The sequence below is a fragment of the Melitaea cinxia genome, chromosome 6, assembly GCF_905220565.1.
Source record: "Melitaea cinxia chromosome 6, ilMelCinx1.1, whole genome shotgun sequence".
Classification (NCBI taxonomy): Eukaryota; Metazoa; Arthropoda; class Insecta; order Lepidoptera; family Nymphalidae; genus Melitaea; species Melitaea cinxia.
In genome coordinates, this window is record NC_059399.1 from 18,498,369 (window position 1) to 18,506,832 (window position 8,464).

General features: G+C 32.9%; 1 long non-coding RNA gene across 1 annotated transcript; it reads left to right on the forward strand.

The window, feature by feature from the left end:
- The first annotated feature begins 5,977 nt into the window (after positions 1–5,977).
- On the forward strand, positions 5,978–8,210 carry LOC123654704. The gene is made up of 3 exons (XR_006743269.1): positions 5,978–6,043; positions 6,984–7,081; positions 7,690–8,210. It is a non-coding gene; the product is annotated as an uncharacterized LOC123654704 (long non-coding RNA).
- The last annotated feature ends 254 nt before the right edge of the window (positions 8,211–8,464 follow it).

An 8,464-nucleotide genomic window follows, 5' to 3' on the forward strand; every position in this document is an offset into this window, starting at 1 on the left:
TATATATATATATATATATATATATATATATATATATATATATACGGTCGAATTGAGTAACCTCCTCCTTTTTTGAAGTCGGTTAAAGTATTAAGCATTACAATGTTCAACCTCAAGTTATGACCAGAAATGTTTAAACTATAGTAAATGAAGCGATGTAATAATTGAAAATTTAATTTAAACTATATACAAGATAATCCAATAAGCTGATGTTTAATATGTGGTCATATTTAAATTTCATCGAGATTTAAGGTTGCAACTGAGGTAGGGCACAGCAGGAATTTCCTGCTCAAAATCTGGAGCAGCCCGACTGGGGTAGTACCTCGACCTTACAGAATATCACAGCTAAATAATACTGTTTTCAAGCAGTATTGTGTTCCTGTTGGTGAGTAAGGTGACCAGAGCTCCTGGGGGGATTGGGGATTGGGTTGGTAACGCGCTTGCGATGCTTCTGGTGTTGCAGGCGTCTATAAGCTACGATAATCTCTTACCATCAGGTGAGCCGTACGCTTGTTTGCCGACCTAATGATATAAAAAAAAAACATTTATTTCTCAAAAGAATACAATTCACTTACATGAGAAATCTATACATATAATGAAATGGTAGGAAAGTCAAAACTGTACATTAAATATTTTTTGAAAAGAATACTTGGGGTGTGATCTACAATCGATACCGATGACAAAAATATGGTTTTAAGAATTTTTGTCTGTTTGTTTGTTTGTCTGTATGTATGTCCGGGATAAACTCAAAAAGTACTGCATGGATTTACTTCAAATTTGGCACGAATATTATTAAGAAGTCGGGTCAACATATAGGCTACATATTATCACGCTATCACCTACAGGGAACGAGCAGTGAACCTTTATTTCTTCAACGCATTCTGTAACAACGCGTAATCTAACGACGCATATTTGAATGTCGTTGTTATTATGTTAATAACCATGCTATAAGCTAGCTTAACACTATAAATAAAGACATTCTGTAGTATATTTAGTATTGCACCTGTGCGAAGCCGGGGCGGGTCGCTAGTAAGCACAAAAATGAAACAAAAATTTATATGTTGGATACAGCGCAATACAATATATAAACAATTTGTGGTCAAGACAAGAAACAAACAATATGTAGGGTAGTATTAAAATATATATACACAAGTTAACAGAAATATGCGCAAGTGGAAGTGGGAGATATTTTAGGTTTCATTAAATAACAAAAATTAATACACGTATTCATTTTTTTTTTTTCGTTTATAGTGAAAACGTATCAATTGTTTTGATATTATTATTGCTATGTATATATTTATAATTTTAGTAACTTTTTTATATAATAAATTTTGAAAAAAAATATGATATTATTATTATTATTCTTTTTCCTTGCCAAATTCCATAACCCGTAGATGATAGATTTGATTACAACTTTTTGAGTAATCGTTGATAACGCGTATTTAGTTGACTATTTCTTAGTCTACCTACGTTGTATTACTTGTTAATGTAATTTTAGTTGGTTTTTTTTTCGTTTGCGAGCAAACACAATTATTTAATATTTGTATATCGACCTCACAACGGCTTCGTTACGGCTCTGTCATGTGTGTATGCGTAGTGGTCTGTCTTTAACAATCGTTACGAAAAAAAATTATGCACTCATTTAATTTAAACAATCTTTAAAACTTTAGTCATACTTGTTCACTCTCTGAATTAGTGTAATTCACCACTGCGTAGCTATCATGATTTCACCAATGTCACGCAGGATGAAGAGACGTAGGATTGATTGGTAATAATTTCATATTGTACAGAGAATCAGTCTTGGGTTCATGATTCATCCGCATACATAAATGACGTGTGAGTTATGGGGCATTGAATTTTACGTTGGAGCATAGTGTTAAGTCAAGTTTGATTTTGAGTTATTATCAATAAAACTATAATATTTGTTATCTTTTAATTATTTATTATTTAATTGATAATTGTATGAAATATATCTATTCGTATATGTTTGCCTAATTATTCAATTTACTGCTGTTTGAATTATTTATGTTTCTGTGTATCGATTATTTCTTATAATATGTGCTTTTTAGCTTATTAATGAATTGTTTCCTATTGGAAACTTTATTGGTTTATGTATCAGTTTTATGAGATTTTGTTTCTTTGTATTATTGTACTGTTTGTTTCCTAAATAAAATAAAATAAAAATATAAAATAAAAAATAAATATTTTTCTAGTACGATACATTAAATAATTCCTACATTAGTTTTCTCGTTTTTAAATTGACTCATATTTAACTTATTGTTGTCTAATGTATATTTCACTATTTGTTTTTGACCTGTAACGTGGTGATAATAGTTGTGTTAATTTCAATAGTATTACGTTTGATAACAATGACAATAAATGTTTACGTTTGACCAAATCTTCGATATTAGTTAGGGTGCTTGGAATCAATTGTCTCCATTGATAACGCCTGATTTCCTTGATGAATTTTACCAGGTATTTTTTTTTATTCTTTTTTTATAAATGAGGATACCTTAGCGTAGTACCTACTGCTGAACTCGACTTCGAAGGACTGTTTTAGTTCACTTCAATACTAATGAAAATTTTGTTCTAAATATATGAACCACAAAAGCTACCAGTATACCTCACCTACACATCTATATATATATATATATATATATATATATATATATATATATATATATATATATATATATATATATATACATTCGTTCATTTGCTTCAGTTACATAGCACCTACTTAAGAAACAATTTATTTTATAACCCACAGCAACTAGGAAAGTTACTCGACACGCCCACTCGCCAGAGACACGCCCCGCCACGCCCCCGGGGAGATTTTCCCTTATATAATATTTCCCGGGGAGGACGTGGGTCGCCAAGATTATTAAATTTATAGCTGAGAGCTGGCCAGCCAAGATGGCGTCGCTCCAGACAAAGAGATTGCTTTCCGCCTCATCTTGAAAATAAGTCGCCTACAAAAAGGCAATAATCAGAGACAAATGTGAAAGCTTTTTAAAAGTTATTAAAATAACTAAAATACTCCGATACGAATTCATCGCTAAGAATCCTTTATACATTTTTATTTAACAATATTTATGATTAATGACTAAGATTTTAACATATTAATTCGTTGGTATACCTACATTAACGCAGCATTGGTTTCCAATCATAATACATTATTCTCATACAAGTGTATACAGTTTGAAAAAGTTTTCGATATGCCACCAACAAAGAATTATTCTGTAGACAGACACCATATTTACGCAGTGTAACCAGTCACATGTTTGTTTTCTAACCTAACCTAACTTATGATTCCCTCGTGTCCTGATTTCTTTTCCACACCTGTCAAGATCTGATTGATTTTATGTCCTGACTTTATTATAGCCTATTGTACTATTAGTAAACAGGTTAAACTAATGCAAATTATTTTAACTGAACTATACTACTAGAATTTTCCCATTCGAATTTAGATTTTTTTTAGCTTAAAGCAATTTTGTCTATGCTTAAGTAATGTAAATACAATTATATCGTTTGTTGTATAATCTAGCTATTCTTGTTGTGACTCTTTATTTTCATTATCATTCAAGATATTATTAATTTTGTACTAAAACACAGTTTATATATTATTTTCAAAAGAGTAACTGCGGAGTTTCTTGCCGATTCTTCTCTGCAGAATCTACATTCCGAATCGGTCGTTGCTACACTTTTAAATATAATAATCACCTAAAATTTTAATTTGTAAAATGATGATATGAAAGTGATTTTCAAGCCTATTTGAATAAAGTTATTTTTGATTTGATTTGTTTGCCATACCACGCGGTCATAATTAATACAACAAATAATATCAATGCGTAACAATTTTTCAAGTCTTTCATTCTATAAATAATATGAAAACACTATAAATACATATATAATACACAAATATAGCAATATAATAATAACAATTTTAACTTCTTCGTTAGTAAAATTTTAATTGAAAATTATAACATTATTTGCTAATCAAAAATTGTAGTTTTTGCGGGTAGTTACAAATTTCTGGATCGTTCTTTTGTTTAAGTGCTTATACGTGTTTGAGAAAAATGTGCGTAAGTTAAAATTTTAGATTTTTTTTGTATTGATTTTAAATAATTTTCAAGTCGAATAACCCAAAGAAATTAATGCCTGTCTACTACACTTGCAAATATATGTAGTGTTACAGCAATAGGATTCCTTTAGCATTCTCCTACTTAGCCACCTAAAAATATGTCTTTAAAGAAGTACTCAACTATTCTAATCGTTATTACCCCTTTCTGACTCGCTAATTTTATGTTATTTTGTATATATATAAATAATTTATAAAATAACAAAGAAACTAAAACGATTTCACCAAAAATACATTGTAGTTGATTTGCTTTAATTACTTTTTTATTTATTATTGATGGTTATTTCCTGCTAGCTAACCCGACACACGCTATTGTCTTGAGAACTGTCAAATACCTGCAGTTCAAATGTTCATTACGTTTTCTGAAGTATTCCAATTATCTGCTCAATTTTCTTCATCTTTTATTCAGTAAGAACCATCCGCAAAAAAGAAAAACTAAAAAGATATTCGTAACAGCAGCATTAGTCTAATCGTTCTAAAATTTTAAGTTTTACGTTTAGCAACATATTTAGCGATTCACTTTTATTTTAATTGATTGAAGTTGATACATATTTTCATTACAAAACATAGTACATTAATAAATCATTTATTAATAAAAATAAATTAACCTTTATTGTTTATATTTGTTTAAAAGTTTGGAATAATGAACGTATTTGATTAGTTAACTGAAAATGATGATGTCCTTAATGTAATAGTAATAATTTCTCGTAATAAAAATCCTTTTTTAAGTTATTATAAACGACAGAATAAAGAATAATTTAAAATAATACTAGGGTAAAAAATATGTTAAATTTTTAATTATTTTTAAGTTACCTACCTTTTTCTTTTTATATCGTGTAATCGCCGCTATAAAAGTCGGAGTGCGAACGCACTGTTTGCACTCGGGCGATGACGCGGGACGTGAGTAATTTTATTATTATTTTTTTCTATTAAATATCCGCCATTTTGTCTTTTAATTTTTTGCACGTGGCCGCATTTTTAAATTTGAAAATATTTAATTTCTATTTCGGTTATTGTAAACTTTGTGTATTCCTTCTTAACTAATCACTAATTGGCTTTGTAAATGTTTGATTTCAATGTGCAATTTGTTCGCAGTGAGCCAGGTGCCCGCGGCACACGTGGTCTGCTGAAGCGAGTAAGACATTTCATTATTAATTTCTACTTCTTTATTGATTTCATTGAATTATTATGTGTATAAGCAAGTATTTTTGCTGTCGAATTTACTATTTTAACCTAAATCTGTATTGCTGTAATATTCGACATTTTTTGATATTATTATACTATATTTTGATAGTATTCACGGACAGGTATCTTGTGCCTTATTCTGCCTCTTCTTTAATCTTTCTTACGTAAAGTTTAAACAAATTAGAACCTAAAACATATTTGCCGTTATTGTCTCCAACCCACGTGGTCGACTTTAATTTATTAAAATTATTTTACTTACTGCTTTGTTATTGCTTAAGCTTCGTCAGCTCAATCGGAAAATAAAATTTGGTTTAATATTTTCAAATAGATATATCAATCAACATTTTTAGTACTAGCTTACATCAAAGAGTGTACTGGTTGAAGGCAGTCGCAGCTGCTCCTGGTATCAGATTAGTCATGGTGTGCATTTTCATTTGCCTTCATTATTTCTACATTAGCCCTAGTAGCATGGTGGATTAAGTTTCGATTATTAGACATGGAGAAAGAGGCCTGCTTGAGTGGGAGTTTAGAAGCTGAATCATATATTAAAGTGTGCATTGCTTGCAGGCAAATGCAGCTGCTCTCGGCAGCAGACCGCCCGGTGCGGTGCGGCGGCCGCCGGCGTCGCGCGACGCCGCCCGGCCGCGCGGCTGGCTCGCGCGCCTGTCGCCACTCACGCATTGCGAGCCGCGATCAGAAAACGCGCTTAGTTAAGTTGTAAGTATCCCTATCTCATCATCATCATCATCATTACAGCCTATACAGTCCACTGCTGGACATAGGCCTCCACAAGTTTACGCCAAAAATAACGTGAACTCATGTGTTTTGCCCATAGTCACCACGCTGGGCAGGCGGGATGGTGGGTGGGTGGTTGGTATCCCTGTCTAATCAAGGAATATCCCTAGGCTTGCTCATTAACGCATTATATTCAGACTAATAAGCCTCATCTAATTGTATAGTTAGAATTACGTTAATATGACTGACATGAATTGCATTTACTGGTCTATAAAAGTCTAAAAAAAATGTCTTTCGACCAACAATGATACATGTGCGTTTACCAGTCGAGTACAATTGTAGTTCCACATTTCTGTAAAATTGTACCAAGTCGACATTTTGCGACTATTGGACTGCGAGGTATTGGAACGGCCTTGAGGAAATGTAACTTGACCTTCTCCACTATTGATCAGCGAATATACATACAAAATTCATGCAAGAAAAGAAGCTGCATGAATTTTCTGGGCACTGTTATGTTTCTTTTACCACAGAGCAATTGCCTTGATCAAATAATTCAGTTGTTGAACGGGTCCAATGAGTGAATCTGACCAAACCTCCCTTAGATTGTCATGGATTGTTGTTTACTGTTAATAACTTCTCGTATATCTGTGACACTTTACTAAACACGATTTTCGACCACGCGGTACTTAGTAACACGTGCTGGAAACCTCGTGCTTAATAGTTGTTGGAACTTAATTTTCTTACATCACTGGTGCTAACACAAGTTAGTTTTCAGTATTTAAGTATGATAACGATGAACATTAATAATTTTGTTCTTTCTTTGCTTGTAATTTAGACAAGTGATCATCCCAAAATATAGATCTATTAATAAGCACTTCTACAGATATGTTTTGATGCAAGGGACAACATTCTTTTGTTTCAGGTGATGATACTTAGACTGACGTGACTATGCGGCCCGTGGCTCGTAGCAGACGCGTCCAGCCGTACATCGTTTTTCTTTATTTTTTCTATTAACTTGATGTGAGTGCCGTTCATTTACTTGACTATTAGCGTTTAATTAAACTTTTTGCTCTAATTTTTGGTCGATACTTGGATTCTTAATGTTTATGGCTGAGACCCGATTACTAGTTAATGAGTTATTCAGCTAATCATACTGTGTGGCTACGGTACTAAAGAATATAGCCACCCCCTCTCTTCCCGTGGGTTTCGTAAGAGGCGACTAAGGGATAATGCAGTTCGCCTTGGAACTTAAAAAGCCGACCGGTGGTGGGATAACCATCCAACTGCTGGCTTTGAAATACACAGTCCGAAGACGGGCAGCAGCGTCTTCGCTGCGACAAAGCCAGCCCTGCGGTCACCAACCCGCCAGCCCAGCGTGGTAACTATGGGCAACACACATGAGTTCACGTTATTTTTGGCGTAATCTTGTGGAGGCATTTATCAAGCAGTGGACTGTATAGGCTGTAATGAAGATGATGATGAGTTATTCAGACTAATATGGAGCGTAATATGACGTTTTCAAAATTATTCCCATTTACTAATTAGTGTCACATACGAGAATGTCATAAATCGAAGTATAAGTACTGTTGAACGACAGCTTCTAATTATGATATTTACTTTTGTTCCAGATATGCTAGTATAATTATAAAATAGACCATGCAACCCATAACATGTTAGCAGAATTATGAACAGGACACTAAAGACGCAGCAGCGTTAATTTTCCCTAAGCACTTATGTTTCTTTAAACTCGTTTGCGCTTGTGAACCAGATGGAGACATTTACTTTTCCGTTACTGATAGTTTGTCGAGAGTTTTAGCCGTTCTTGTAGGAGTTAGACATAGTTTAGCTTTGCGATAATAAAGTAAGATTCTTCCTTTGACGATTTTTATGTATTTTTGAGATATAGTTTTTTTGTTTTTGTGTAAAACCATTTTTAACAGTCAGTTAAGTCCAGGTTAAATGAGCGAAACCGATAGTTAATTAAGAGTTTTTTGTTACAAGTGCAACATAGTCTTAAGTTAGATTTAAGTGCGTGCCTTTCGTAGACTAGGACCTGTTTTATTTCACACTTTGATTATTGTTAAGCAAATTTTTTTTTCATTATATTTTCTAGCCTAGTTTTTAATTTTATTAAATGGTTTCTTTTCTATTTTGTGTTTTTATTTAACATTATCCGACTCCCTGTTTATTGACTGCACGACATGTCGGTACCTATGTATACTTTGTGTATTTTTCCATAACAAATAAAGCGCTGCTACTAATATTGTCGCCGCTCACCGTCGCTTTGATCCCGTGATATTTACTTGGACCTCTCATCGGTTCACATTACATGACTTTTGCCATAAGAATTATTATAGCTCGCTCAGGGGTCCTGATCTGATGAGTCTGTGATATTTATGATTA